Source organism: Leucopleurus acutus (genome assembly GCF_964270905.1).
Source record: "Leucopleurus acutus genome assembly, chromosome: 12".
Lineage (NCBI taxonomy): Eukaryota > Metazoa > Chordata > Mammalia > Artiodactyla > Delphinidae > Leucopleurus > Leucopleurus acutus.
Window position 1 is genome coordinate 22,114,021 of NC_139154.1, and position 22,708 is coordinate 22,136,728.

The window sequence follows — 22,708 nt, forward strand, 5'->3', positions numbered from 1 at the left end:
ACTAAGGTACTAACGATATTTTCTTTGTGTAACTGGTTTTGGGCACTCTGAGCTCTTCCTTGGACAAGATTTCTGTGCACGCCCATTTGCCCTATATGGACAATTTTCCCCACACTTCCTAAAGAGAGAGAGCTATTTAATTATTGACAGCACTGGTAAAACCGAATCAATATTTTTCAATTTGTTTTTGTTAACTTTCAAAAATAAAAATAAAATAAAATATTTTGGTATAAGGCACCATATGACAACACTTAAATGGAGCCACTGGCCTGGCGATGTTTGCCTGCGTATACTTTTCTTCTTGTGGTCACACGAGCCCCCAGTTCTGCATCATTTACTTAGATGATTTTTTTTTCTTTATGATTGGTTATAATTTCTTGTGTGGGTGCTGGGATTAAAAGAAAAAAGTCAAATATCATAAATTGTAATGTATATAAGAGTAGCTAGAAGGTTCTGATTATCCCTCATGTGCCCATCACCAGCTTCAACAAATACTAATTCATGGCCAAGCTTATTTCACTCTACCCATACATTGACACCACATCCACATCCATCTGATGGAAATTCTCACACATCAACTTATCTGTAAATATTTCAATATTTATCGCTAAAAAATATTAACAGTAGTATTGTGAAAACAAAACTCTGTTAGCATTTTCTACAAAGATTAACTAGGATTTTATCAGAGTTAAGAAAATTTTAAAGATTAAAATAATAATTCTTATTTTTACTGTATAATAATGGATACATTAAAAATATCTGTAGCTCAATGTAAATTATTAAGCAAAACAGTAAAATAAATATAGATGAACCAACAACTCACTTGAAGAGCTAGAACAATCCTGATGTCATTGCATGTGTTCTTTCTTTATCCCAATCCCTGCCTCTCCACTCTGTCCTGTGGTGACCAATGTTCTAAATTTTACATTTATTTTTCTGTTTGTGGTTTTACCTCAGACGTTTGCCCTGCTGACACCTTGGTTTTAGCCTCATAAGACGTATTTCAGACATATCACCTCAAGTGTTATAAGAGAATAAATTTGTGTTGCTTGAAGTCACTACTTGTGAGATACTTTGTTGCAGCAGCAATAGTAATGTAATTGTTCATTTTTAAACTATAAAGTTGTGGTATATCATATTATACTCTTTTGAAACTGACATTTGTTAACTATTAGATTTCTGAGTCCTCTAAATTATTGTAGCCAGCCACATTCACTGTTACTGATGCATAATTTTCCATTGTGAAAATATACTATGGTACGCCCACTATATATAAAACCTATCAAACATTCTCTAGGAAAAGCTCCTAAAAATACAATTGTTAAATCACAGAGTACGTTAACGGTAAAATTTAAAGATGTTGCCAAATAGTGTACCAATTTACACCACCACCAAAAGTGTTTTAAATGTTCTTGTTATTTCGTATTTATACCATTCTTTGGTATTATTGAACATTTTTTTCCTCTAAAAAAATAGTGTACAGACAATTTTGGAGAAAATTGTAAAATTTTTTGAGGTGATATTAATGAGGACCCAGTTCAAGTGAGAGAATGGATTGGAAGACTCAACATAATAAATATATTAATTCTCCCTGAATGTGTCTGTATATTTAATGAAATCTAAATAGAAATATGAACATGTTTAATACAGGATTTGTCAATATTTAAAAATTTTAAGAGTAAAAGGAGACTTTAAAATTTATATGAAAGTGCAAAGTCTCAAGAATAGGCAAGGTGCAGAAGAAGAAGGAGGAAGGGGGGGAGGGAGAAGAGGGGGAAAGGAGGAGGGAAAGCAGGGGAAAGGGAAGAGGAAGAAGATTTGGAGGACTAGTTAAATTAGGTCTCAAATCTTTTTATAAATCTACAGTAATTAAGACAGCACAGTCTTGGTGAAGGGGTAAATACATTGACAAATAGAACAATGCTGAAGACTCTAGAAATGGACTCACCCATCTATGTAAACATATTATCAATTAAGGTTCATGAGAAAACTGGCTTCCATCAGAAAAAAAAATTGAATTGCCATCTTTCATTCTACATAAAAATCAATTCCTAATTATTTAATACTTAAATATGGTAATATGGCAGACTTTTCATTATAAATAAGACCTTTAGGTCTTGTAAAGCCCAATATTAATGTGGTAGGTAGCATTCTAAGGTGGCTCCTGTGCTAGGCTGGCTGGATTGTGACCCCGAAAAGATGTTTATATGCTAATTCTAGGAATCTGTAAATGTGTTATCTTATAGGACAAATGGGATTTTGCAGGTATATTAGCTTAAGGATTTGGAGATGTAGAGGTGATCCTGGGTGACCTGGGTGGGTCCAATGTAATAGCAAGAGTCATTATAAAAGGAGGCAGCAGGGTGAAAGGCAGAGGAGAAGATGCTGTGATGAAGGATGTAGAGATTAGAGTGATATGGTCCTGAGCTAAGGAATGCCAGAGACCTCTAGAAGGCAGAAAAGACAAGGAACAGAGTCTCCCCTGGAGCCTCCAGAAGGAGCCAGCCCTGCTGACACCTTGACTTTAGCCTCATAAGACATATTTCAGATTTATCACCTCACATATTGATACTATAAGAGAATAAATTCGTGTTGTTTTAAGTCACTACATGTGAGATACTTTGTTACAGCAGCAATAGTAAAGCAATTCAATCCCTAAGATTTCCTATTAGTGTAATACCCTGAATAATCCATGGGACTGTGAATAGGTTAGATTTTACTTCTGGGATTTGGTTATGTTATATGACACAATTGACTTTAGGAGATTATCTGGGTGGGGCTTATCTAATCATCTTTGAAAGCAGAGTTTTCTCAGGTTGGTCACAGAAAGGATGCGAGAGAGAGGTATTCAACTCTCCATTGCTGCCTTGATGATGAAGGGGCCGTGGGATGAAGAAAACGTTGAGGTCCAGAAGCTGAGAGTGGCCTCTGGCTGACAGCTAGCAGGAGAACATGAACCTCTATCTTACAATGGCAAGGAGCTGGATTCTGAAAAATAATAATAATAAAAAATGATAATAGTGGGCTTGAATGCAAATTTTTTGCCAGAGTCTCTAGATGAGAATTCAACTTAGCATGTGTATATATATATATATATATATTTTTTTTCCATCCACAAACTGGACACCCAGGAAAGCCAATGGTACAGTTCCAGTCTGAGTCCAAAGGCCTAAGAACCAGGAATGCTGATGATGTAAGTCTCAGTCCAAGGGCAAAAGAAAATCAATATCTCAGCTCAAGCTGTCAGACAAAGAGAGAGAATTCAACTTTTCTCTGCCTTTCAGTTCTGTTCAAGCTATCAATGGATTGGATGATGTCCATCCACAGTGGGGAGGGCCATCTGTTTTACTCAGTCCACCAATTCAAATGCGAATGTCTTCCAGAAACAACACCACAAACACACCCAGAAATAATGTTTAGCCAGATATCTGGACATCCTACGGTCCAGTCAAGATGATACATAAAATTAACTATCATACTTCTGACCGCAAAAACTGTGAGATAATAAACTTGTGTTGTTTTAAGTTGCTATAATTGTGGTAATTTGTTACACAGAAGTTGAAAACTGATATACTCTATGTTCCAGTTCTATTTGATGGTTGAGTGCTGTTTAGCTTGGTGGTTCAGGTAAAACCCCATTTATGATGGGCAACTCAGACAGCATGGCCACCTGGTGTCCCATAAACAGGCACTCTCAAAAGAAATGCAGTTACTTGCTTAAAAGTTATTTGCATGGCTTAACTCCAAACTCTTAGGGGGTTCTCCTATGATTTTTCTACTAGGACTTGCCACAGGCTCTAAAGGGCTCTGATCTTTCACAATATTTTAAGCATCATTGAATCTGTGATAGCATAAGAGTCAAGAAGAAGAGCTGCTTGTTTTATAACCTTAATTATCTGAAGAGCCTTCTGTTTCTCTGTGCCTCACTCAAATTTGGCAGTTTTGTGAATCACCAGGTAAATATATCAGAGAAGCACTTAAAAATGCAGCATATGTTACCTCCACCTCCCAGGGTAAATATTATGATGAAGCCCTGGGCCAGCCTGATTGTAGTGTTGCAGAGTTGAAAATCCAGTTAAATGCTCAACCCTATCAGGTCACTTATGCTAAGAACAGGACAAGTGTAGAAACCTGAGGCCTGAGATGGCAAAATCTGGGTAGACAAAAATGAATCTGAGAACTTGAAGCTGCAGAGCATCTTCTGCATCCATTAATAACAGAAGCAGTCTCTGTATTCTCACTACAAAGAGCCAGCTTTCCCCTGTATAAAAATATGTCAATAACTTTACCAATGTTTATGGTAAACAGAAAAGTGAGGCAGCCACAGCCTTAGAAGGGCATGGTGAGTAGTAACTCAAAGCCATCAGGGATGTGGTATGAGCCATCCCACCAGAAAAGCCACCTAGATGAGCAGAAATGATAGATGACAGTGAGGGGAATCCAGAATGAATAAGGCAGGAGGAAGGTGAGGGTATTAATTACAGCCCCAAGACCAGCTAGAGGGTTGGGGGCCACAGTTCATCCTACTAACCTTCCTCTTTTAAGATTCCCTTGGAATCCTGAATTCGCTTTCCCCAGATAGGGGCAACTTATTTTACAAGGCAAGTGGATTCAAGTGGTGCTAAGGGTGGACTATATTGGATCCTGTAGTAAACTGCCCAGATCCCCCTTCAAAATTTTGTACTCATACTGCTAGCTTTCAGGGGGTGTTGCTCGTTGATGGCTGAGTCATTACCCAGAAACTATCCTCAGGTGAAGAGAGCTGCCTTGTGAAAATTTTCTCCCCCTCCATAGGGGCTGACTGCATCCAATGACTCATCTGTATGGAGATAAAAATGCCATCCCTCCTACATAATTCAGGACATTTCTGAATTTTTCAGCATCTGAACACCCTGTGACATCAGTTGAAACTTTGTTGCAACTACATTGAATTTAACTTCTCTCTGTGCCCCAAATGGCCTCCACCTGTTTCTCCAGACACCGCTCTCCAAAAAATTTTCTGCACACAAAGCTCCGTCTCAGAGATTATTTCCTGAGGAACCTGACATAAGAAAATGGATCTGGGAAAGTAACAGTGGATTATTACAGGCTTAATCGTGTTGTGTCTTAAATTGCAGCTGCTGTTCCAGATCTGGTAGATTTACTGGAAGAAATTAACAGAAGACCTGATATTTAGTATGCAGTTATTTAATTCAAAAATGCCTTTCTTCTCTATTCCAATAAATAGGGAACACCAGCCGCAGCTTTCTTTTACTTGGAAGGGGTAGTAGTATACTGTCACCATTTTGTTTTAGGTTATAACAACTTCAGTTCTATTCCATAAATTACACTGTAAGGACTTTGATTATTTTACCATCCCAGAGGACATGCTTGTCCACCACATTGATGACACTCTGATAAGGTTTGGTGACCAGGAAATAGCAAGGAGTAGTAATGTCTTGCTAAGACATATATGTGTAAGAAAATGAGTACTTCACTCAGTAAAAAAGCCAAAGGTCATCCAAGTAAGTCACAAGACAGTGATAGTTATAAAAAAGCAGGGTAGGTACACCAAAATAAATAGGCTTAATTTATTTACTTATTTATGTAATTATTGTTTGTTTCTTCTGTCTATAGTGTAAGTGTCATGAGTCCTAGGAGTATCATGTTCATGAATGTATCTTCTAGCCCTGGCTAGGACAGAGTCTAAACCATAATAAATACTCAGGAAATAGTTATTAAATGATTTAAGAAATAAATGAATAAATACCATCTAGCTGGGCTTCTTGATATATGGCCTGCTATGATGCACACCAATGAGTTCAAGGTTTACTATTGTTTTTTCTAGAGTCTAAAATTAGTGTTTGAAATATAGCAGGTACTCAATTAATGGTAATTATTCTTTTGAAGTAGAACAAATACTATCATTTTACTTTTAGGAAAATAACTTATCTGAGACTACCCAGTTAGTGAAAACATGTGATATTGGTGATAAAAATACAGATTCTGTAGTCAGAATATTTTTAATTGAAAATATGTTTTCATCTCCTCCAGCAGGGTGACCCTGAGCAAGTTACTCTACTTTTCTGTGGCTCATTTTCCTTATCTATAAAATAGGGGTAATAATAGTTAATATCTACTTTCTAAGATTGTGGAGAGTTTTTCAAATTCCACTTAAAGATCCTAAAACAATGTCTGCCACGTGGTAGGCATTCAACTGCTTTCTTTTTTTTTTTTTTTTTTTTTACAAATGACCAATTCATTTGATCATATATGGAGATGTGGTTCCTGCAGTCATAGGGTCTCAGTCTGGAAGTCAGACTGGGTTTTCTTCTCTAGCCTTTCTCTCACCCCACACAGGAGTCTACTAACCAGTCTGCCACTGAATCATTCATTAGCTGCTTGAGGGCAATTACCAGGTTTTCTTTATCTTTATTTCTTCAAAGCCTAGTATGGTACCTAACACATTTAGCAAAATGATTTTCACCTCTACCTTACACAAACTCAGATAAAGGAGTCACACATACCAAGTTCTTACTTCAGCAGTGTTGTTTAAATATAACACTTTTGTAAGTTTTCTGAAAGAGTGTTTGGTTTGGTATGAGATAAGGAAATGAGCATGAGTTTCCCTGAAACCCTGAAATCTTATACAAAGGACAATATGGAAACCAAGAAATAAAAATGGTAAATATGACTCAGAAAGAGAGGTAAGGAATCATACTCAGAAAATGTAGCAATTCAATCCTGCACATACTGGTAACAAGGAAAACAGGTTGAGCACAGGGTGGGGAAATATTTGTCAAAGGAGGTTGGAAAAAAACGAGACTGTTGCTTTTGATATGAACGTGATATTTAGAGCACTTGTGCCTCGGTATTTTGCCAATAATCCAATCACACACAACCTTTGTAGAATACAAATGGAGAGGACATTTGGTAGAATTTTATGAAAGCTTCCTCAAATACATATACCTCATGGCGGCTAAGGCTTATTTTAAAGTAGTATGCCGAGTGGGGAATGAAACAAGAATTGCAAAGATCAAATGTGGGGGGAAATGCCAAGAAAAGGAGGCATCAAAATGTTCATTTTGGGGGAGTTGATACCAGTGGTTAATTAAGAGTGTAGCTCTGGAGCTTGAATACCTGGTTTTTTATATAAAATTTTATATTGATTGGTTTTATGATGTTGGGCAAGTAATCTTTGTTTTTCTCATCTCAAAAATGATGATAGTGGTCATGTGAGTTGGGAAATGAATACACTTCTTGGAAAGCATTCAAGATATTCATCAATAGTAACTGCTCAATCCATGTTAATTGCTATGATTATTTTCAAACAAAATATGAACCTCTTTCAAACTTCCTTTGGCCTGTCAATAATACTGATAAACTAGCACATTGTCATTTTTTAAAGTACACTTTAATCTAAACTAGAATGCAATTGACCCCTTTTCTCCAGGAGAATTATAGAACCACTTCTAGTGAAAGTTGTGGTATACTGAGCTAGGGAAGGCATCCTCTGTTGAACAAACTCAGAAAACCTTGGCTTTTCTTGCCTCCCTATCTTCCATCCATTACATGTAAAGACACAGTTGCTTGTCACTAAAACATTTTCACACCTACAAATCTCCAGTGCTTGCAGTTTGGGTGCAGCTACCGAAAGTCTGTAGCTTTAAATTTGTAAGTCCAGCCATACAGATTCCACATTGACCTACCTGAATTTGAATAGATAAATCAAAAATCACTATGTATGTATGTGTGGGTCTGTACCTGGATCCTATAATGGAAAAGAATCTGAAAAAGAATACACACACACACACACACACGCATACAGTAAGTCCCTTACATACTAACATGTTCCATTCTGAGAGCACGTCCGTAAGTCCAATTTATTCGTAAGTCCAGCAAAGTTAGCCTAGGTACCCAACTAACACAATTGGCTATATAGTACTGTACTATATAGGTTTATAATACTTTTCACACAAATAATACACAAAAAAACAAACACAAAAAATAAAGAAAACATTTTTAATCTCACAGTACAGTGCCTTGAAAAAGTACAATAGTACAGTACAGCAGCTGGCATCCAGGGGCTGGCATCGAGTGAACAGGCAAGAAGAGCTACTGACGGAAGGAGGGAGAGGAGGTGGGAGATGGTAGAGCTGAAGGATTGTCAGCAACAGGAGATGGAGGGCAAGCTGCCATTTCACTCACGCCCGACGCTGATGGCACAGATTCTGGTTCCTTGCTGGATTCAAGTCTATCTACCCTCTTGAAAAAACAATCCAATGATGTCTGAGTAGTAGGTCATTCACATCTTTGAAAGTTCACAATTTGAAGTTTCGTATGTGGGGGACTTACTGTTTATGTAGAACTGAATCACTTTGCTGTACACCTGAAACTAACACAACATTGTAAATCAACTATACTTCAAAAAAAATGGCATGGAAAATTTGTTCATCTCTTAGCAAAGGAGCCCTCTAGTCTGTTGTCCACATATGTTCCAGTGAATGAGCCTGAAATAGCTCTCCAGCCAGGCTCTCAACGCTGCTCTCAACTTGATCTCAATGTTAACAGAACAACTGTGAAAACTGTGATCAAATATTCAAACGAGTCATGAGAGGAGAGTCAAAATTCAAGCAGGTATTATTTGATATCAGTAAGAGAGGAAGTATTTGAAAAAAAAAAATGGAGATTCCATCAGGTCTAAAGAGCTTCAGGGTTAAATGAAAAAATATTATGTATCTTAAGATCCAATTAAAACTTTGCATTATGGTGCAACTTCTGAGGCTCTTTCCCAAATAGTCCTTATATAATTAATTGTAAGTCTGGGACTATCTGATTACTTCCTTTGAATATTGGATTCATGGACCCAGCCACCACGTGTAGGGTCAGGTATAATCCATTAGCATCAGGGACAAGGATTGGTCATGTCCTGAATGAAATCTCTGGTCATTAAGAAACTCGCCAAGCTGAGAAGGCACTCCCTAAAATTGTATAAGAAAGTGACCCCCAAATTGTGTGAAATGCCATAATTTTTTCCTTAATGGATAAATACCTTTCAATGGTGGGAAAGCTTGACACTAAATATAGAAAACATTTGTGAGATCTAATCTGTGATATTGATATCTTGAATTAAGGAAACTGTGCATGTTTGCGACTATATATTTGCATGGTTTGAGATTTTGAATTGATAGAGACAACAGATTGGCCTTAAATTCCAATATAAAACGAATACTTGAGCACTTGAAACAGTCCCATGATTTTTAAATAGGCACCTTAGCAAGACTACAAATAGCAATGGAAAATTTAAAAGGATTGAAGTTTCTCGGACTTCTCTGGTGGCTCAGTGGTTAAGAATCCGCCTGCCAATGCTAGGGGACACGGGTTCGAGCCCCGGTCCGGAAAGATCCCACATGCCGCGGAGCAACTAAGCCCATGCACCACAACTACTGAGACTGTGCTCTAGAGCCCGCAAGCCACAACTACTGAGCCCACGTGCCGCATCTACTGAAGCCCGTGCGCCTAGAGCCGGTACTCTACAACAAGAGAAGACACTGCAGTGAGAAGCCCGCGCACCGCAATGAAGAGTAGCCCCCGCTCGGCGCAACTAGAGAAAGCCCACGCGCAGCAACGAAGACCCAACGCAGCCAAAAATAAATAAAATTTAAAAAAAAATCTAATGGGTTTAAAAAAAAAAAGAGGATTGAAGTTTCTCAATAATTATAAGTTTGATTCGTCAGATGAAGGGCAACCTTAAATGTTTAGAGAAATAACTGTTTGAATTTGAAATGTGTAACTTTAGTAAATTTATTATCAACTTTTGAAAAGCAAAGTAAACCTCCAAATAGCTTTTGCATGTACAATACTGCCCTGCAGGGCACCAAAGCCCACATATTTAATATGAACTAATCTCTTGCAATGCTTTCTGCCTGTTTGGCTTTCCATTCGGCTGCTCTGCAGATCCTCCTAGAAAATGCCTTCAGGCTTAAGGATGGCTGTGTGGAGCTGAGGACAGAACCCGGTGACACATCCCAAGACCGAGAAGACTTATCAGGGGTCACCTAACCTGTACCCTAACCCGAACCCTAACCCCTACCCTAACCCTAACCCTAACCCCTACCCTAAACCCTACTCCTTACCAATAATTATTTTTTTGTGTGTGTATTTTAAAAAATATTTTTCTGGGGTTAAAAGAAATTAGCAGAACAACAAAATAAAACAGAAAGTAACCTGAGTGTCCCTCAAAAAGATAAGTCTGAAATACTTGGTACTTCTGTTCTATGGACTGTTATGTAGCCTATAAAAAGTGTGAGAGCGAAATCTGTTTTTCTGCAGTGAGAAACATGATGTTCCAGATGTAAGGAACACCTGGATAAAATGAGAAAGCTACCCATCATGCTGGTCGTTTCAGGGAGTGGGAAAGGATGGCAAGGGGTAACATATTTTCTTTTCCTTTCATCTTTTTAAATTTCACTTGTTACAAAGAACTTGAACTATAATTGTGCTCAGCACTGCCAGGCTCTAAGCTGAAGAGAACCAGAGGAGGCTTTAGGAAACACTGGAAAGTTTTCAAGAGACTCCAGATGACCTCTGAGTTTTAGTTTGGAGAACACCAACGCGTATGCCTAAGTACGTGCTGTACTCTTCCACGAGAGGGACCCAGTGTTTGGTCTCGGTATCTTCCATGATAAGGGATTAAGGTTTCCAGTGTGTTTCTGAGATTACCTTTTGTTATTCCGTGCTTGTCGGGGTTTCGTCTTTCCCTGAGGGTGAATTCCCTGCATAATGGCCCACTCCCTTCTCTGCGTGGATGCTTTCGCTGGCAAAAGAACTGAGGTTGAAACTTGAGATTGGCTTTATGGGTGAGGTTCCTGTTCGTTCAAAGCCACCTCCTATCTTCCCCCTCTGAAGCCACCAAAGAAAACTCAGAAGATCCTGAAGTGACCCTTAATTAGCTCAGCTTGGGGAGAAGGCCCAGAGGAGCTAAAAGAGAATGCCTTTCTTTCTCTGTATGGCAAATATAGTCTGGCTGAAAGGCTTTCAAGGATTAATCCGTTCTCCCCAGTTTGATCTATTATCTGGGTAAAGGGAAACAATCTTTCCTCTGTTCCTTTCAGACCAGGGGCCAGACTTGGAGTTAGTGGTTCCTTTAGCTCCGGTAGCTGTGCTTCTGGTAGTCCCAGACATCACCTTCAAATGGCTGGTCCCTTCCCTTTGGGGGAAAGAAGTGGAAACCAGCAGGGCTGGCCCCCGGGAAAATAAAGGGGGCAATTTTGTCTAAAGCGGTCCAGCCCGTTGTTTCTGTGCAGGTCCTTCCCTCCTCTGGGCTTCACCCTGCCCCCTTCACTTTATCTAAATATTCCCTTCTCAGGAAGGCTCTGAACGTGCACCTTCCATTTTGGTGTGTTAGATGTCCCAGAGCCCTAGCATTTGAGCCTCGCTTGAGAAAAATGAATTTCAGGCATCGAAGTGGTTGAGAACAGGTACATCCCTGGCGGTCCAGTGGTTAAGACTCCATGTTCCCAATTCAGGGGGCACAGGTCCGATCCCTGGTCAGGGAACTAAGATCCTGTGTGCCACGTGGTGTGGCTTAAAAAAAAAAAAAAATGGTTGAAAGGGGTTTTCGAGGGAAAGAGGGACTTCCTTCTCACTCTAAAAACAGCTTCTTAAAAAGAAATGTGATATGCCCAGATCTGTGTACAAACGCAAACCAAAGTAGTGATCTGAATCAGATCATTTGAACTGAACTGACTTGAAGTAACCACTTTAAACCCAATTTATTGCAATAAAAACTAGAAAGCACTTATGAGTCTCTTTAAGCTTAGTTGAAAAGAATATGAAAAGAAAAGAAAATGAAATTGTTTTGCCCCACAATTTAAACTGCCTTTTTTGTGGGGAGGTCTTTCAATAGAGGCAATTGGACAAGTTGAAAGTTTAAAGGTTATTTTCTGGACTTTGGACACAGGAAATATTTTCTTAAGAACAACGGTAATTACATGTAAAAATAACGCTTGTCATACCAACATTTTATCTTAATGATTCTCAGACTTTATTGTGCATGAGAGTCACCAGGGGAATGTGTTCAAAGCACAGGTAACTGCACACTCTCCCTCCCATCTCCCCTGAAATGACTCCTTAGGTCTGTGCTGGGGCCCAGGCATCTGCATTTTGAGAAATACACACAGTGTTGTCTCTTGGGCAAATCAGAGGGTGTCATTAACCTGCAGGGCCATGGAGCCCACCCTTTATCCTGGCCTTCGCTGTGTGTGGGAGTCCCACAGCCCTTCCTTCTCCACTTGCCTGCTCTGCCCATTGCCCTCGGTGACCAAGCTCCGTGCACCATGTATCGAATCCCTGGGCCTGGACCTTATAAGACTAAAATGGTGCAGAAGTTTTCATATGAAGCAGAATAAATAGGTTAGCACCTGTTCATCTGGAAAGTCGAAAATTCCCCAGTAAGATCCCAGACTCAGAAGGGCAGAACCAGTTGGTACCATGGGGACGGTGGAGTGCTAGCCTCTTCCTTCAGAATCACTGAAAAAAACATATGGGTAAAAGCAATACCACCTGGTCTTGACTCCTAAAGAAAACGTCCTATCGCAGTTTGAGAAAGATAGTTTTAGGAAGATAAATGTATTACCCGACAAATGATGGATTAAATATAGACAACTTATTATCAGCAAATAAATCACGTACAAGATTTTAAGAACGTTCTGGAGACATTTATGCATGTTGCAAACATGACGAAATACTTAAGGAAAATTAAGTATGTTCAGACTCTTTGCTAACATTCGAGAGAGACCTGTATCATCTCTCCCAAGAGGATTTCCTTTATCTTTACTTAAAAAAAAAAATCCCTGGTTTGCTGAAAACAGACATTTCTTCTTCAACGAACAGGTGGAATGAAGCCTCAGCTCTCCTGTAAAGTACATGTCAGTCTTATAACAGGAAGCGTGGTGTGCAGCTCTCTGGAACATCCAGCATAGATGGGAGATCAAACACATTCATGAACAGAAAATAACCAGGCACGGCACAGCCAGTAGCATGCGTTGTAGTTGGGGAGAAGGACCCAGCACTGTGAGAGGTAGAATCATCTACTTAGCCTCTAGTGATAAAAATCAGGATCTAGAGGCCCACTTCTTCATAGCTTTGTGCCGCAGTATCTTCGTCTATAACATAGAAATGATGTTGACAGTAGTCATACCTACTTCATAAGGTTATTCTAACATTTGATGAATGCACATAAAATGTATGACATCCAGTATAAGAGCTTCATAAACAAGAAGATCTTTATTGTCACTGTAGCCTTCCTTATTTAATATCTGCTACCATTCCACACCTTCTCTTAACTTGACTAACTCTTACTAACTCTTCAAAACCCTGCTTAAATCACACCTCCCTCAGGAATCTGGCCCTGATCCCCCCATTTGATTTTGGAGTGCACTCCCATCTGCACCGATCACCCCATCCTTGGTCTCCTCCACGAGACCCCATGCTCTTCGTGGACAGAGAGCAAGACTTTCTTGACTGTGTCCCCAGGGCCTAAGAGGATGTCCAACATAGAATAAGTACCAAGCAACTATTTCTTCACTCAACGAAATGGCTTTTCTTAAATAAGGAAGAGGTGGGATTTTATCCTCGATCTCAAAACCCAGGTAGAATCCTAAAGGACAGAAATGGGAGGGGGAGAAAGTCTCACGAGTGGAAGACTGCTGGCTTACACGCACATTCAAAGGCTTCCCTGGTGGCGCAGTGGTGGAGAGTGCGCCTGCCGACGCAGGGGACACGGGTTCGTGCCCCGGTCCGGGAAGATCCCACATGCCGCGGAGCGGCTGGGCCCGTGGGCCATGGCCGCTGAGCCTGCGCGTCCGGAGCCTGTGCTCCGCAACGGGAGAGGCCACAATAGTGGGAGACCCGCGTACCGCAAAAAATAAAAAATAAAAAACGTTGTAATCCCCTCTTCCTGCTGGTCCTTACCCTCTGGTTGGAAATTTACTTACAAGAGTGCAATTTTAGTTTGAGTGTCGATTTCTACATTGTTACCCTTTTGCCAAACTACAGAGGCCTGACACAGAATTTCCAATTCGTAAGTTTATTATTGTCAGTAAATCTAATAATAACTCTTCGGAAGCATAGCCACCCAATACCAGTGTGTTGCACTTCTATTAACCTAACACTTCTTTTCTGTCTTATACTTTGGAATATGTGCCCCCGGAATGCAGGGATGGTGTCTTCCTCACCACTATAACGTACACCAGGAAATGTCTGGTCTAAGTAGCTTCTCAATAGACGTTGGCTGATTGAATGAATGAGTGAATGACTGGGTAAGAAGGTATGAATGTTTTTCTCAACAAAATGATTTATTTTCCCTTCCCCACCATGCCTTCTGCATTCGTGTATTTCTCCCTCTGTTTGATCGGCATACTATAGATGGGTAACCTACTTTACCCAAATATCTGCTTGCTGGTACTGTCATTTTCAGTTTTATTTCAGATGCTCCCTTCTTCATTCTAAAGCCCTACTAAGGCTTTAGATTGTCAATGTAAGTGACTGATTTAGATTGTCGATTGTAAATGATTTAGATTGACAATTTAGATTGTCAATTGTAAATGACTGGTAAGGCTTTAGATTTTCAATGTAAATGATTGTCTCTCCATCTCAAGTCCTGTAATAATGATCCCCTCTGTTATAGCAAAGAGCACATGCCGCTTGATTTTTCTCATCCTTATCCAGATCTTAAGCAACGCATCTTTGTACCTTGAGCTTGGAGTGGACTCATTCATGATCGTATATGTGAATGGCATGACCCTTTTTTATGTTGCTTCACAGGTAATTTTTAAATTATGAAACTAATGGCTTTAACATATTCAGCATATTAATAATACCTTGCATGCAGATTTATAATTACTTACATAATGTATTGTTAGATATTGATATTGATTTATTTTCCAAATATTTTTATTTGTGAATATTTAAATAAATGTATACTCTTGTTCTATTTTCTGATTTTAATTTTAAGAAAAGGTACTGTTTTTGTGGGTTTCCTCTGCATTTACATTTGGTTCTGTAATTTTTAAACATTTAGTTTTCTTTCATAGTGTTTAAACATAATATTACATATATCATGTATTATATTAATATTACTTGGTTGTTATTACTTAGGATATGAATGTTTAAAGCTCTTAAAAAAGTATTTTCAAATTATTTTTCAAATGTTTTCTACCACTTTATGTGGTCTCCAGCAATGGACAGATACACCAGTTCCATTTACATCTTTACCAGTACTACACACTATAATTGTTTAAATAATTTCATACTGTAACTTCATTATTGCTTTCATTTGAGGTCTTCTACTATAAATGAAGTTGAACAATCTTCAATCGACTTACACTCTTTTCTTTACTTTCCCATACTTTGTCCATAATGTAGTGGAAAATATTTTAGCAATTTTTATGCATTAAAAATAATCTCCACAGATATCAATAAACTATATTTTCACACAACCTTTTTAACTAAAACCGATTCTCTTCATGCACTTTGCGTTCACATAGCTTAGAGCTCACGTTAATGAAAAGAGTAGTCATTTCACTTAAGGAAGAAGTAAAAATAAAGTTGTGTACCTTTCCCTGTTGGGATGAGAACCAGTGAATATGCTGGGTAGAAAGGTCTCTGTAATCAATTACAGAGCAGGGGCAGAGGCAGGAGGCCCAGTTTCTGTTTGAGACCAAACGAAGGGAAAGGGAACCCTCTTGTCTAGTGACACAAATCCAGTCAAAATCGTTCTTTTCCCTCTTTTCCCTACCCCACATTTGTTTGCTTATTTAACCAGGCGAAAGTACTTAACCACACAGAAAACACAGCTTCTACTCTACTGACGTAAATCTCATTTCACGTAACCCAGAGAGCGGCTGGCAGCCTTCGAAAGGGTACTAGCTCACCACCCCACAATTTCCTCCATTTTTGTGAAGTGGGCTTTTTCTTAAATCATTTATAAAATCTCATTTTCAGTGTTGGATGACAACACAATTTGATGACCACAGCTGAAGCCATCCTTGGGCAGACGCTGTCCACCCTGGCTGCGCACTGGACTCTCCCGGGGGCTGTAAAAGATACTAACGCCCCCATCCTCACCCTCATGGTTCTGATGTAACTGGCCCGGGGATTTCTAAAGGACCCTCAACCAAGGTTGAGAACCCCTCAGCACTCTGGGGCGGGGGGCACGTGGGGCATGGATAACGGATATGGGTTGACTGTTCCCCGATGTAGGGACCTCCATTCATAAAAGATGGACAATAACATATGAGTTTATTTCTCAAAGGAAGAGATTCATGAGGATTATTTGGTCTGTTTACTTGCTTGTTTTGAAGAAATGCCTCCAAGGTATTTTGAAATATAGACAGGATTAAAATGATGCGACTTAATCAAGTCTTTTAAAAAGTAGTCCTTCCTGTTTGAGATGTTACATAAAGCTGTTAAACACAATGCCTACCAAAGGCAAAGAGGTTATTTGTGCTTTTGCCAGTGATCTGGTCCAAATTCACAGGTTTAGCCTGTTTAACTGTATCCTCTTTTCCTCCTTCTCGACATACCTATGCGATCCAGACCACATCCTTTACCAACCTCTTTACCCCTACTGCCTGGCCATAGTGTCTGATTCCATCCAATACCTGGTTGTTGACTGACTGAGTGACTGCACTTTTCTATTGTTTTGGGAGCTGAAGGGACTGTTATTAGTAGTAGTGCCACAGTGACCTCTCTTGATGAAACCAGAAAGTGCAGTGAGAGAAACTCCAGAAAGGAGTCAAACTGAGGTTGAAATGTGAGCTATTTCCAATCTCAGACAGAAATGCTATCAGAGTTGAACGAGCTTAAGGCAAAAGGGGAGACTGGCACTGTGCTCTGCAGCCCAGCCCAGCATTTTTCTTAACAGCTTGTCTGATCCTGTCTCTCCGTGGCCACGTTCCAGAGGCACGAGCTTAACTTCACTCTTTTAAATGATTTTGCTAGTTTTTCATCATTTAAAGAATTAAATATTTCATACCATGTGTTGGTTTTTTATGAGCTACCCAAGCTATTCTAGTTAAGGAAGATTAAAAGCTCCATGCCACATTTTTTAAAAGTCACGGTGCTTTAGAGTAGTTTTAAAAAACTATTCTTTTAATTTTTATTTGTTCTCATTGTGTACTGATGCGTGGAGCCATGCATCCAATTCCACATCTCCGACTCCCCCTAACTTCCCACATATTCCTATTACTTGATGTCAACCAAGAGAAAATGGAAATGGAAGAGACAGCCTCCCATGACAGGGTCAAGGTGATAGCTTTTATCAGCCATTTAAGAAATTCAATACAAACCAAGACATGGAAACAACCTAAATGTCCATTGACAGATGAATGGATAAAGATGATGTGGTACATATATACACTGGAAAATTACTCAGCCATAAAAAGAAATGAAATAATGCCATTTGCAGCAACATAGATGGACCTAGAGATTACCATACTAAGTGAAGTAAGTCAGAAAGAGAAGGACAAACATGATATCACTTATATGTGCAATCTGAAATACGACACAAATGAACTTATCTACGAAACAGAAACAGACTCACAGACATAGAGAACAGACTTGTGGTTGCCAAGGCGGGGAGGGGTGAGGGAGGAATGGATTGGGAGTTTGGGATTAGCAGATACAGACTATTATATATAGAATGGATAAACCACAAGGTCCTACTGCATAGCACAGGGATCTATATTCACTATCCTGTGATAAACCATAGTGGAAAAGAATATGAAAAAGAATGTATATATATGTATAACTGAATCACTTTGCTGTACAGCAGAAATTAGCACATTATAAATCAACTATACTTCAATAAAACAAATACATATTATTTATTTATTTATTTTAAAAATTTTTTTGCGGTACGCGGGCCTGTCACTGTCGTGGCCTCTCCCGTTGCGGAGCACAGGCTCTGGACGCGCAGGCTCAGCGGCCGTGGCACACGGGCCCAGCCGCTCCGATGCATGTGGGATCTTCCCGGACTGGGGCACGAACCCGTGTCCCCTGAATCGGCAGGCGGACTCTCAACCACTGCGCCACCAGGGAAGCCCTATTTATTTATTTTTAATACATTTTTATTGGCGTATATAGTTGCTTCACAATACTGTGTTAGTTTCTGTTGTACAAACAAAGTGAATCAGCCATATGCATACATATATCCCCACATCCCTTCCCTCTTGCATCTCCCTCCCACCCTCCCTACCCACCCCTCTAGGTGGTCACAAAGCACCGAGCTCATCTCCCTGTGTTATGCAGCTGCTTCCCACTAGCTATTTTACATTCGGTAGTGTATATATGTTGATGCTACTCTCACTTCGCCCCAGCTTCCCCTCCCCCTGCCGCCGTGTCCTCAAGTCCATTCTCTGTGTCTATGTCTTTATTCCTGCCCCGCCACTAGGTTCATCAGCACCTTTTTTTTTTTTTACATTCCATATATATAAATATTTTTAAAGAAATTAAATGTAAGACACTTTAAGCCAGTGAAAGAAGTAAAAACGGGAATGCAAATTATAAACACTTTGCTGTGGGAGATCAGTCAGCCAAGAGTTAACTTGGACTCTGGCTCTAAACGAAGTGCTCCAATTTTAACCTTTGCACTGACTGAATCCCTTAATTTTCTGCCCAATTAACTCGACTTTCAGATGGGACTACACACAAAGCATCCCATATGGACAGCCATCCTGTTTCCCCATCAACAAGGAGGTATAAAATGGCTTATCTGCATACTGATAACTTAGAGGTTAAAGAAAGAAACAGGAGGTCAGGTATTTATTTGGCTGGAAACGTGATATTAATACAAATGTTATTTGAACAAAATGATGATTTTAGAGGTGGTAATGAAGGAAAGAGTCTACAAAACACCGGGTGAAAAATTCAAACATTTTATTTCCTGAATGGAGAATGGAAACACACTGGATCTTTACTCCATGGCCAACTTTGGGGCTTCAGCTGTGGGACCACCTTCAAAATGGACCAAGGTTGTCAACCTCCTCATAGCTATTCAGTAAATCTTTAGTCACAGAACCATTTTAGATGCAATTCAAAATAAAGAATTCCATGTCAAATTGTCAAACTATTTTTGTAATAAGACTGCAGGTTTAGTTTATTTTTCTTCACACACCCTGTCCCCAAGACTTTTGAAGAGTGCTAAAAATGATACAAAAACTGAGAAAATAACAATAACAAAGTAGAAGCAACAGAAGAAAGGAAACTCAAGATGGGGTCAGAAAATGGAGCCAGAAAAGAAGCAAAAACTATGCATGAACATGGTACCCACGTGCTCTCTTACACTTGTATGGGCCACAAATGTGGCCCTAAGACTTCCAGCAGCCAGGGTGAAAACAGTAGACCGATCAAGGGCTCCTGTGCAGACCTTCTAAAATAAAAACAAATAGTTTCACAGAAGACAACCAAGGCTTCCTGGCATTAAGACCAGGAGGAAAAAAAAAACACAAACAAACAAACAAACAGACAGAAGCCTTATGTTTGGTCTCTGTGAAAAAGAAGCTACACAATAGAATAAACAATGTCCTCAACAATATATTAATACAAAGTTTCATAGGACTTTTCCTTAAATTACTCCTCAGGGCCCAGTTTAACCTGAATTCCAGATAAACAATCGAGACCTACTCTCACAAAACAATTATTCATTGTTTAACTGTGATACAAATTTAGCTGGCACCCAGTATATTATTTGTGAAATCTGGCAACCCTGGATAAAGGCCTCATATAGAAATGCAAATCCCTAGGTCTGTGCACGTTTACAGTATTGATCAAAATATAAAACAGCTTGCAGGAACTGGCAGCAGAAAGGTCAGTGCTATAGCTTAGTGATCTTGAGTATCCAGGGGAACAATATTCACACAAATTCAGAAATTAAAACACCTGATAGGAAAGCACTTTTTGGGGTAGTTGAGAATTAGAAGAGGTTTTATTTTAAAATGCACGTAAATCTACTATATGGGCAGGTCATGACTGCTAGCCTACAGTCTGTGGAATACCAGTGTTTTCGCTTGCTTATTTTTTCTGTTTCTGGTACCATATCAAATGATTGGACACCAATGTAGATTAATTTCTTAAAATAGAGCTTCCGATCAATCTAGTGGAGCATGGAAACTTACATAATGGAGCGCGAGAACCTAGTAAGATGTTCCAGATGTATTTTAAAGCATGAATTGCTAACAAAAAGGCATTTGGCAAAAATGACATTGCACAAGTTTTTAAAGTATTTTTAACTTTGAATGCATTAGAACTGGCTACATGTAAAATAAAGCTCAAAAATATTTCTAAACACTATTAAACTATTTAGCACCACATTTTAAAACTAAATGTAGATGCTTAGGAAGAATATGCTGTCATCAAAGCCATTTGGGCTCCTCCCCTTTTTTTTCTAGATAGATTGCCCCTATCATGGTTAGTTGCTGTTATCAAGAAGGATCAATGTAGCTCCTTGATTCATTCGATAACTTATTCTATTAATTTTAGTCTGAAAAAATTCAAGCATTGCTTGTTCTCAATGTAACTACTTAAACACATAATCAAGATGGGGGATTGAATTTTCTCTTTCTTCACATTCAACTCACTAAATATGCTTAAACATAGTTTTCAAAATCTGCCTTCTAAAACTTTGTATATGTAATAATAAAATGTACTCTCAGTACTTTAGAATTCAAAATGAATCACTGATTTGACAATCCAGAATTTTATTGAATTCACAAAACAAAATTTTGAGTATAAAATTTCTTGACGTTTATTAATCTGTTGAGACACTGGTCCATGAAGGGGTCAATTCTTTCAGGTGGATTACTGGCAGGTTTCTTTACAAAGCTATGTGAACATCAGTGCATCAATATTGAGGGAAACAACACAATTTATCCTAGTTAAGTTTGTATTGAATCTTTGGGAGAAAATAAATTTGCTCTCTCAGATCGGTCCTGTCTTGGGACAAAAAGGGGATTAGCAGTCTGATTAGGAATCTGCAAAGCCCATGAAAATTCTTGACCCACTTTCGCTGGTTCTGATGTTCCAATCACTTAACTTCTCTGATTCCCAGTTTTGGACAGGAAACGCCAACGTGGAGTTTCCTGTCAATAAACATTATATAGGTTGTAAATTTTAATTTATATACGTAATATGAAGTAGTTATGGTTATTATGGATTTTGCAACAATCTAGCTTTGCTTAAAGAATTTGACTATTCTTCTTTTACCAATTACTGCAGGTATTTCCTTCAGTAAAAGATAAATGTTGGGTATTCAGCTTACAAACATATGCAATGTAAAATCCCTTTTATTTTTTAAAGTTAATTGAAAAAGTATTACAATATGTGTTTTAAAAACACTAAATAGAATTTACAATGAAAGGTTTCTTTCCTGCTCCAGACCTATTGTTCACTATCCAGAAGCAAAAGAGACTGAGAGTTTCTCGTGGATCCTTTAAGAAAATGTCCACGCATGTATATAAGCATAGATGTTATATATGCCTTTCTTTTATCCACTCTTTTGTCTTTAACATATTTACTCTAACACATGTGTCCATAGTATACGTGATGTCTTACAACTTGCTTTTTTTAACACAAGAGGTTCTTCGGAGATCTTTCCATATCTACCAAGTTTTTAAAAGCTGTATATTGTTTCATTGTTTGGAGGTCCCATCTTTTGCCTGACAATGTTTCTCTTGATGAACACAATTTAAATTGCTTCCTCTGTCTTCTGCTGTATCAACAATGTTGCCAAGATCACCCTCGTAAGTCCATTTTGCAGGTATGTGTTAGGAGAGCTGTAGGTGAAGCCTTAGAAAGTCAACTGTGATTCAGAGATAACACAGCTTTAAATGTGTTAGACATTGCCACGCATCCTCTAAATAGATTAAATCCATTTACATGCCAACTCACAGAATAAGAGACTACTTTCCAGCGCTCTTAGTAACTCACTATGGGTGTTGTGGCCTCTCCCGTTGCGGAGCACAGGCTCCGGATGCACAGGCTCAGCGGCCATGGCTCACGGGCCCAGCCGCTCCGCGGCACTCCGGATCTTCCCGGACCGGGGCACGAACCCGCGTCGCCTGCATCGGCAGGCGGACTCTCAACCACTGCGCCACCAGGGAAGCCTACTATGGATATTTTAATCTTACCTGTCTTTTAGTCTTAACAGGTAAAAGAAATTACACCTCCATATTGAGTGGACTTGAAGTTCATCAGCTGTGGATGAAGTTGTAGTTGACGTTTGTCCATTTTGGGCCCGCTCAGCACCCCTCCCTCTTCGCCGGTCCTTTTTCACACGTCGCAGTCACTAAAGTATCACTCTCTGGAGGACTGTGATTTCCTGTACCTTTGGCTTAGGGGGTGGAGTCCAAATCTCTGGAACGTGTGGGGTCCAAATCATCCCTACTCCCCATTCATCAAAGCAGGGGGGTCCCAGGTAGGGGACAGTCCCTTGGACAGTCGGACCTTCTGGTGGCCTCTGATGCCGGAGAGAATGACCCAAGGGCGAGGGCGCTGGATGAAGCCACAGTCACTCCAGTGGCCGCTGCTGTCTGTGTGCGTGTCCTGTGCCTGCACATGACTTTGGTTGTCGTTCTTGCCACACAGTGCTCTGTGGACGTTGTCTGGTTTGGAACATACGCTCTTACTGCTCTGAGCCCCAGATACCTTCCCAATGCATTCACTTCCTCTG